This window comes from Pseudophryne corroboree, chromosome 1 (assembly GCF_028390025.1).
Source record: "Pseudophryne corroboree isolate aPseCor3 chromosome 1, aPseCor3.hap2, whole genome shotgun sequence".
NCBI classification, from domain to species: Eukaryota; Metazoa; Chordata; class Amphibia; order Anura; family Myobatrachidae; genus Pseudophryne; species Pseudophryne corroboree.
This window is the reverse complement of record NC_086444.1, coordinates 218,459,084-218,468,462: the sequence shown is the minus strand read 5'-3', so window position 1 is coordinate 218,468,462 and position 9,379 is coordinate 218,459,084. Positions and strand designations below refer to the sequence as shown.

Genomic DNA, 9,379 nt, shown 5'->3' with positions numbered 1-9,379 from the left:
ACGAACACGACACCTCTAAAAAGAAGACTAGCAGAAGAAGAGGATGTCGAGGGGGCAGGAGGAACAAGTGTTTACAACAGCAAAAGAAGACATCTCCACTAGAACATCCGACACCGAAGGGTATCTTCAATTTATCAAGCCACACGCTATCAAAATATGAAAGTTCATTACTGAACAAAGGTCTCTCCTATGCACCTACAAAAGGCATGAACAAGTTTGACGTCTTCATAGATCTGAACAAGTTTGTACGGAAGCTAACACTCAAAAGGCACTTTCTCAAAAAGGAAAATGCGGTGATCCGCAATTATGACCAATCCAAATCGGGACTAAAACCGACTTCAAAATTTTACCCCTTGGAATCAAAGGGCCACAATGTGGGCATTTTTTATGATCTGGTTAAAAAGGATCTATGCGAAACTGATATGGAGGATATTAAAGAGAAGAATCTCACGAACAGAGAAACAAAGGCGATTAAAGAACTTCAGGATAACAAAAACATTGTTATAAAATCTGCTGATAAAGGGGGGGGGGCTGGTCATTATGGACCGGGAGGCATACGTCGCAGAAGCAAACAGACTGCTGGGGGATAGGACTTCATACACCCCCCTCCCAGGAGATCCAAAAGATGGTTTTGTGGAGGAACTGAGAACCATACTTGTAAAAGCATTCAGGTGTGAGATTTTAACTAAAGAAGAATACCAGTACCTGTTCAACGCCAACCTCATCACCCCCATTTTTTACTTCTTACCCAAGGTACATAAATCTATGACGAATCCCCCAGGAAGACCCATTGTGGCCGGGATAGATTCACTGACGTCACACTTATCCGAATACGTGGATGTATTTCTGAGGAAACATGTGTTGAACCTGCCAGCTTATTTAAAAGACACTACATCCGTCCTGAACCTGATGGACTCATTCGAATGGAAAGATACTTATAGATGGATCACCATAGACGTTCAGTCGCTCTACACCTGCATAGAACATGACAAGGGTGTAGAGGCCTGTAATGGATTCCTGAGTAAAGATGCAGAGATCACAGAGGAGCACAGGATATTTTTATGTGAACTAATGAATTTTATTTTGAAACGTAACTATTTTAAATTTTTAGATACCTATTTTTTACAAATCTGCGGTACCGCTATGGGCACAATTTTTGCGCCCAGTTTCGCTAATCTTTTTATGGGAAATTGGGAAAATGAGTACATTTTTAAGGATCATCCATTCCAACAAAATATTGCATTTTATAAACGTTATATAGATGACATTTTGCTTGTGTGGGACGGTGACGGTGCAAGTTTTAAAGAATTCTTCACGTACTTATCCAATAATTCCATGAATCTTCATTTCACTGCAAAGGAAAGCACAGAGAAAATAGAGTTCCTCGACTTAGTTCTGACACATACAGGTATTGAAGTGATCACCAAGAACTACATTAAGGAAGTGGATATGAACAGCTACGTACACTACCGAAGCAATCACAGTCAACAATGGAAGAAGAATATCCCCTTCTCCCAGTTCAACAGAATTGCTCGGAACTGTAAGGATACTGAGGACCGAGACCAACAACTGCAGATATACACCGAAAGATTCAAAGAAAAAGGATATCCGAACCATCTTTTGGAAGAAGCCAACCTGAAGGCCAAGAATTTGGAGAGGAAACAACTTTTGAAATATAAATCCAAGGAAAAAAGAGATGACACAGTGAGGTTTGTCACTACGTTTAGTAGACATGAGAACATTATTAAGAAAACCCTAAAAAAACACTGGAACATTCTCCTGATGGATCCGATTTTGAAAGACTATCTCCCAAAAGACCCTCTTGTGGTATTTAAGAAATCGCAAAACCTTAAAGATCTGGTGGCACCAAGCATGCTGAGGAACCCGGAAGTAAGATCTAGCATGCCCAAATGCGTCGGATGTTATAAATGCGGCCGCTGCAATGTATGCCGCTACGTACACCCCATAAGGAAAACCTTCAAGAAAACAAACGGAGAGAAAGACTATAAGATCAAGCAGTTCATTAACTGTAATACGGTGTCAGTGATATACATGCTGGAGTGCTCATGTGGGATGAAGTACATAGGTAAAACCAAAAGACCTTTGAAAATCCGCATTCAGGAACATATAAGGAACATTAAAAACAAAGTACTGACACACGCAGTATCGAAACATTTCCATGCTTGTCACAACTCGGACCCGGACGATCTAACCTTCAAGGGCATTGAACTAGTCTCACTGGGCGAGAGAGGCGGAGACCTCTCTAACCTTTTATCAAAAAGGGAAATGTACTGGATTTTTGAACTTAATACCCTGCACCCTGATGGCTTCAACGAGGGCTATGAAATAGCCCCCTTTTTGTAACGTAAGCTGACTACATCTTGTTCATATTATATTAACCTGTCCTCTCTCTCTTCTATTTCTATTTGGGCTACCTTCCAAACCACGTAATCACATTATGATACCTCCAAAAAACCAGGCCAATTATACAGCCATACCGCACTGGAGATGCCCAACTCCGTTCGATCTTGGAAGCCAAGCAGTGCTGGGCCCAGCTAGTACATAGATGGGGAACCATCATGGAATACTGGGTGCTGTAATACCTTGGTGTGCAAGGGCTATGAGGATATTGTACTAACTTCATTACGTGGAATGTGGGTGCCAAAAAAGAAGCTGATCTATTCTAACAACCAGGCTAACACCTGATTATCTTTCTAACACACCAAGAAATCTGTCTGCCGCTGATTCACTCCTGTATATGAATATCTTCACTCACCGCTTTCATGCAGTTTTTTTATACAGATTTCAACACTGCAAAAAACCAACACCTCCCAATCTCCTCCATTATAAATACTATAATTATTTACTATCCCTGTGCTCTATGCGGTGATATTAAGAAGTGGATATACATCCAATATATATATATATATATGCTATGCAAAAAACCCCTGTAATCAGGGGCACCAGTGGAATTTAATACTAATATTTGCATTCACAGTGGTCTTAAAATCATATTTCTTTCTTTTTTCTCGGTCGAATGAGCATATTTTAATATGAAAAGTCACAACAAAGATGGCCACCGCGATCACATGATCACACAAACAGTTGCTTGAGACGAACATTCTTCAAGAACATGGCCGCCGCTGTACGAACTCTTCCCCGCCTCTGAAGGGAGAATATATGCACAGTAGATGTACGAGACCATCTAACCCGCGGTCGGCGCATGCGCAATGAGGATTGCCGGACGCCGGAAGTGGGGCGGACGTGACGTCACCCACGATCCGGACAGGAAGTCCAGGATCACAAGTTTAAAAGTGTGGAAAATGACTTTTTAAACACAACAATGACTCCATTCTTAAGCGGTTTTGCACAGCATGGGGATACCTTGCTGCAAGGCTATTAGAGCTTCGTTTTTGATGTGTATACACATTGACTAATTTGACATTTGTTAATTGACAGGAAGTGATGTAACAATCACTTCCTCATTAACTTAGGTATATATAGATGATCTGTCCCAGTCATATGCCACCCCTTGATGAAGTCCAGAGAGGACGAAACACGTTGGGTGTTATGATATATATCCTCTCAAAAAAAGCTAAGAACCTTTTTATACTATTTATACGTTGATCTTACTTCCAATTTTATATTGTTAGGAATTCATTCTCCTGTCTTTTATTAGCTTGAACTATTAATTGTATGCATTTTTTACATTTTTTAATTAGTTCCATTGATTTCTCACTTAATTGCTGGCTCCTTGTTTTAGGGCCATTGCTTTTATTTATATTTATTTACCTTTATGTTGGTGCTAATTACAGTTTATTAAATTTTTTACTATTTTTATAAAAAAAAATTTACTGAGTCTCCTGCAAATTATAAGACACCATTGGTCGCTGAAAATTACCTTATTCCTTTTTACCCATATATATATATATATATATATATATATATAATAATAATACATTAAAATGTTATCACTGAGTGATCTGCATTACAAAGAACAGAGATAGACTATACTCAGTGCAATACGTCACATTCACTAATGTAGACTAATAATTTAAAAATGATTGAGATATATATATATATATATATATATATACTGTACAAACATATAAATATAGTATATAAATATACACATACAGTTAGGTCCATATATATTTGTACACTGACACATTTTTTGTTATATTAGTTGTTTACCAAAACATATAAAAATTACAGTTATATAATAGATTATGATTTTAAAGTTCAGACTATCACCTTTAATGTGAGGGTATTCAAATTGGAAGAAATGTTTAGGAATTACAGTTGTTTAATATATACCCCTCTTAATTTCAAGGGACCAAAGGTAATTGGACAATATTCAAAAGCTTCTTTATGGACAAGTGTGAGCTATTCCTTCATTAATTAAGCAGGCAAAAGGTCTGGAGTTGATTCCAAGTATGGCATTTGTATTTGGAAGCTGTATCTGTGAAACTACAACATGCGGTCAAAGGAGCTCTCAATGCAATTGAAACAGGCCATCGTTAGGTGCAAGAACAAATAAAAAAAAACATCAGATATGTTGCAGGAATATAAAGGAGTACGGGTGATCCTGCACCACTGAAAACAATTTTTAGAATAGTGATGTAAAACCAACAATCCAAAGAAATTAAAGGATGTAATTATCCTATTAGAATGTAATAAAGTTGGTGGTGCTCCCCCATGACGAAATGACAATTATATCAAAATAGTGAGATGTATTACATAGGTCCCAAATTTATTGGGAAATGTCTATATTCTTCTATAGAGAGTGTGTATGGGAGTGGCTATCTCAAGAGAGAGGATATGATTACCTCTAGCCACTATCAGGCACAAAGTAATGGGAGTTTTTCTACAGTATATATTTCCTTAATTCCTACCAGCATTATCATACAAGATCATTTGTGTCAATGTTTACCATAAATGGCAAACAAGGAAAGCAGATCCATCAATGTACTGTAATGTAAAGGTAATATAACCACGTAGCAATAACAGTAATGCCCTTACCAAAAAGAGCACATACAGTCTATCCCGTTGTTCATAAATCCAAGAAAAAATTATCTTGCAGTCAGATGACACCAATATGCTATGGGTGAGCCTTATTCCTAAACATATAGTATAGTTTCACTGATATAATTTTAATTAAATCATCCGGTGTGCATATGCAGCCATAGCCTGCTAGTAGCATCCATTCTTATACGTATTGTTTTGTTTATCATGACATTCCATATGAATACATACTGTAACTGGTGTGGTGTAAGAGACAGGATAGTAACTGCTCTGATATCCCAGTAACTTCTACTGCCTTCCCTTGTGGAAACCAGTGAACAGGTGGTGAGAGAGTTAGCTGGTCAGAACAGGATAGAAGGAAGCAGCGTTGGATCTGCTGTCAGGTGCTGCGGGGGATGGTCGCCCTGGCTGCCAGCTGGCAATTGCAGAGGGACCCCACCGCTAACCCTGATGAGAGGACACTGGAATACCTGTGTGTGAAGAGGGGTGTGCATGGTAGGATCCTCCACTTTGCTGGCTATCTCCCGTGTGCCCAATGCCGGGACCCGTGTGTGCTGCACGGAGTCCTGAGAGTGACGTCAGAAATTACGTCAGCTGACCGGACGTACGTTTCACCCAGTGGGGAGTGCTTGTTCACCGTGATGCCTGACATTGGGATTCCCTTCTCCTAGTTAAAAGGTGCCGCCAGCCTATCCCGTTCGTGGGCGGGACTGATTGGCAGTTCGGGCATCCAATTATAGATAGTACTAATAAGCCGCAGTGAGCCAATTATATATAAGACTGTTGTTTGATTCCGCATTCCTGATTGTGCCTATGTGTTCAAGTGCACGTTTCTTTAGCATCCTTGATGTCAGTCCCACGTAGTACACATTACAGGGGCATGTAATGCAGTAAATTACATTCTTCGTCTTGCAATTAAAGTACCCCTTTATGGGTTGTTCTATTCCAAATTTGACCCCGAATGATTTCTTTTGTAGGACATGTTTACACATTTTACATGTGCCACAAGGGAAGCTTCCATTCAGGGTTGTTGATTTTGTAGGATTCTCCACGTAATGACTTCTGACCAATTTGTCTATTGAAAGGAAGAAATCAAAATTCAGTCATGACAAACAAGATTTTTCCATTGGGAGAATCTTCAAATGGAGTAGAACATTTGGAAAGGATAAAACCCAGACCAATTACCTTTCCTCTTCAGAGATTGATTCATCAAGAACAGACAAAGACCAGCCAGATAGTGGAACATATTTCAGGGATGACACTAAAAACTTTTAACCCCCATATCATAATTTTTTAGAGAACAGCAGGGGCAAAAGAGGATGCCCCAGAGGTAGCCGCGGAGGGGCGGCAAGAAGAGGAAGAGGAAGGGGTGACCCAAGATGGCAGTCACCTCCACCATCCAACTTTCAGACAAGGACCAGGAAAGACCACTAAACATCACGGACAATCTATTGATTATTAATCTTTCAAAACACAATTTGTCTGAAGAACACTTTCTATCAAAAGGCCTAACCTTTGCACCCACTAAAAAATGTAATCGATTCCAATGGGAAAAGGACTTACAACTTTTTGGAAGAAAATTATTGCTAACAAAGTTTCACGCCAACAAAAAGAGAAGTTAGTCCCCACTCACTCAGAGTGAGTTAGCAACTACTGGGAATGAAATGGGACATTCAACCTTGCATGAAGAAGGCCAAAACTATTGGGCCACTGAGGAAGATCTGGAAGTAATCTCGATACTGGAGGAATTACAGGACCCCAAAGATTCCACTGATGATGAGTGGAAAAAGACCAATATGCAAGAAGAGGTCAACTTTTTACCCGCAGGACAATATATGCCCTGAGGTAAGAGTGTTTACACAATTAATATCCAAGGACCTGGATATGATGCACAAGAAACGAATTAGATGCACACATAATAATCTTTACAACAAGGAAAGAAAAGCCATTAGAGAAATTGAATCTTGGGAAGATGTTGAGATAAAACCATCTAATAAGGGCGAAAATATTGTCATATGGTCTAAAGATCTCTACACCAAGGAAGCCCTTAGACAATTAAGGGATAAAACATGTTATATAAAGACCCTTTTCAACCCTAAAGACAATTTTATGATGGCTTACAACAGAATTATCAACAAAGCATTGGGAGAGGGTACAATTACAAAGCAAGAATTCAACTACTTAGAGGTCACCAAACCCAGGGTACTGTACCTACCTTTTACCTGTTACCCAAAACCCACAAGAACCTATTAGAACCCCTGGGCAGACCAATTGTTTCAGGGATTAACAGCCTTCTGGAACAAGCAAGTGTTTTTATTGACATCCATCCTCAACACCATGTGAATGGCCTTCCATCATATATTCAGGACACAATAGACATTCTGAAAAAATTACATAATGTCAAATTGGAGAAATCACAACTACTAGTCAGCATGGATGTTGAATCCCTATACACCTCTATTGATCATCAAGGGATTGAAGCTATAAGACATTTTTTGAATATGGAAGGATTCAATGACTTCCACTCCTTTCTTATGGATCTCCTTCACTTTGTACTGTACCATAATTACTTTACATTCAATAATCAGTTCAAACAAGAGGGACTGCTATGGGAGCTTCCTGTGCGCCGACATACGCCGACCTATTTCTGGGATGGTGGGAGTGAGAATTTGTTTTCGGAGAGAAAAACTGTCATCATACTGAGAAGATAATTACTTGGCTGAGATACATAGACGACATCTTCCTCATATGGGATAGAAGCTCAGAATTTCTGGAGACATTCATTAAAGATTTACATACCAACAATCCAAACCTTAGATTCACACATGAATCCAGCCATGAAAGAATTACATTCCTGGACCTGTCTATATATCGGGACAAAGAGAATAACATTGCCATGGAACTTTTCCGAAAACCTTCTGCAACAAATAATTTACTTCATCAATCCAGCTCCCATTTCCCGCCTACAATAAATAATATCCCAAAAGGCGAGTTCCTGCGATTAAGGAGAAATTGCACAGATAATGATATTTATGCTACAAAAAGCAAAGAACTGGCATCTCGACTTAAGGCCAGTGGATATAGTAATAGGTTGATTAAGAAGGCCAATAAGGAGAACATACAAATCCATAGGGAAACTTTGATTTTCAAGAAGAAGACCAGAACTGAAAACACGGAAATGAGATTTGTTGCAAATTTCTGTCTGGAATGGAGAGAGATTAAACAAATTATCCAGCGACATTGGCCAATATTACTTACAGAACCTGATTTGGAAGGGGTCCTAAAGGATAAGGTGTCAATGAGCTGGAGGAGGTTTCCGAACCTCAAAGACAAATTGGTCAGAAGTCATTACGTGGAGAATCCTACAAAATCAACAACCCTGAATGGAAGCTTCCCTTGTGGTACATGTAAAATATGTAAACATGTCCTACAAAAGAAATCATTCGGGGTCAAGTTTGGAATAGAACAACCCATAAAGGGGTACTTTAATTGCAAGATGAAGAATGTAATTTACTGCATTACATGCCCCTGTAATGTCTACTACGTGGCAATGACATCAAGGATGCTAAAGCAACATGCACTTGTACACATAAGCACAATCAGGAATGCGGAATCAGATCACAGAAAATTCAAACCTCTTACAACGGTAGCAAGACACTTCTACCAAGAACATCAGAAATCCCCTGAAGAATTGAGAATTTTTGGATTGGAAAAAGTCAACATTGGAATACGAGGGCGAGATATTAACAAAGAGCTCCTCAAAAAAGAAAGTGCATGGATATTTAAACTGGGGTCAATAGCACCAAAGGGACTCAACGAGACTATCAATTACAGCGTCTTTCTGCCACATTAAAACAAAATGGATGTAGTAGTATTATTTTAGTCTTTCCACACTCATCTACAATGATGATTTATTACTTAGTCAATAATTTTTTTACACAAATTCTTTACATCTTTTTCAATAAACACGTTAACAATTTAAACTCTCTCATTTTAAACTCTCTCATATTAAGATCTACTTTAACAGCAATGAGGCATATTACTATATTTACAGTAATCACTATTGAGACAAAATATCAATAGTATCAGGTGGTCAGTAAATTACACTGATCGATAAATTATAATAACTATAAATTAAAATTAATTACCTTCCCAGTATTCATTGTATACAACTGGAGCAGAGGGAACAATATATTACAGGGTTATTAAACACTTGTATCTAAGTCCATTTTCCGTAAACTAAAGATTAATTTATCTCAATGTAATATAGCCTTATAATTGGCTGCGATAATTGTCAATCCAACACCAGTCCTATATATAATTGGATCACTGCGGCTTATTAGTACTATCTATA

At 38.6% G+C, this 9,379-nt stretch overlaps 1 pseudogene; it reads left to right on the top strand.

Annotated features, from left to right (window-relative positions):
* Positions 1-2,484: 2,484 nt before the first annotated feature.
* LOC134946200 (5S ribosomal RNA) lies at positions 2,485-2,603 on the top strand (annotated as a pseudogene).
* Positions 2,604-9,379: the final 6,776 nt, after the last annotated feature.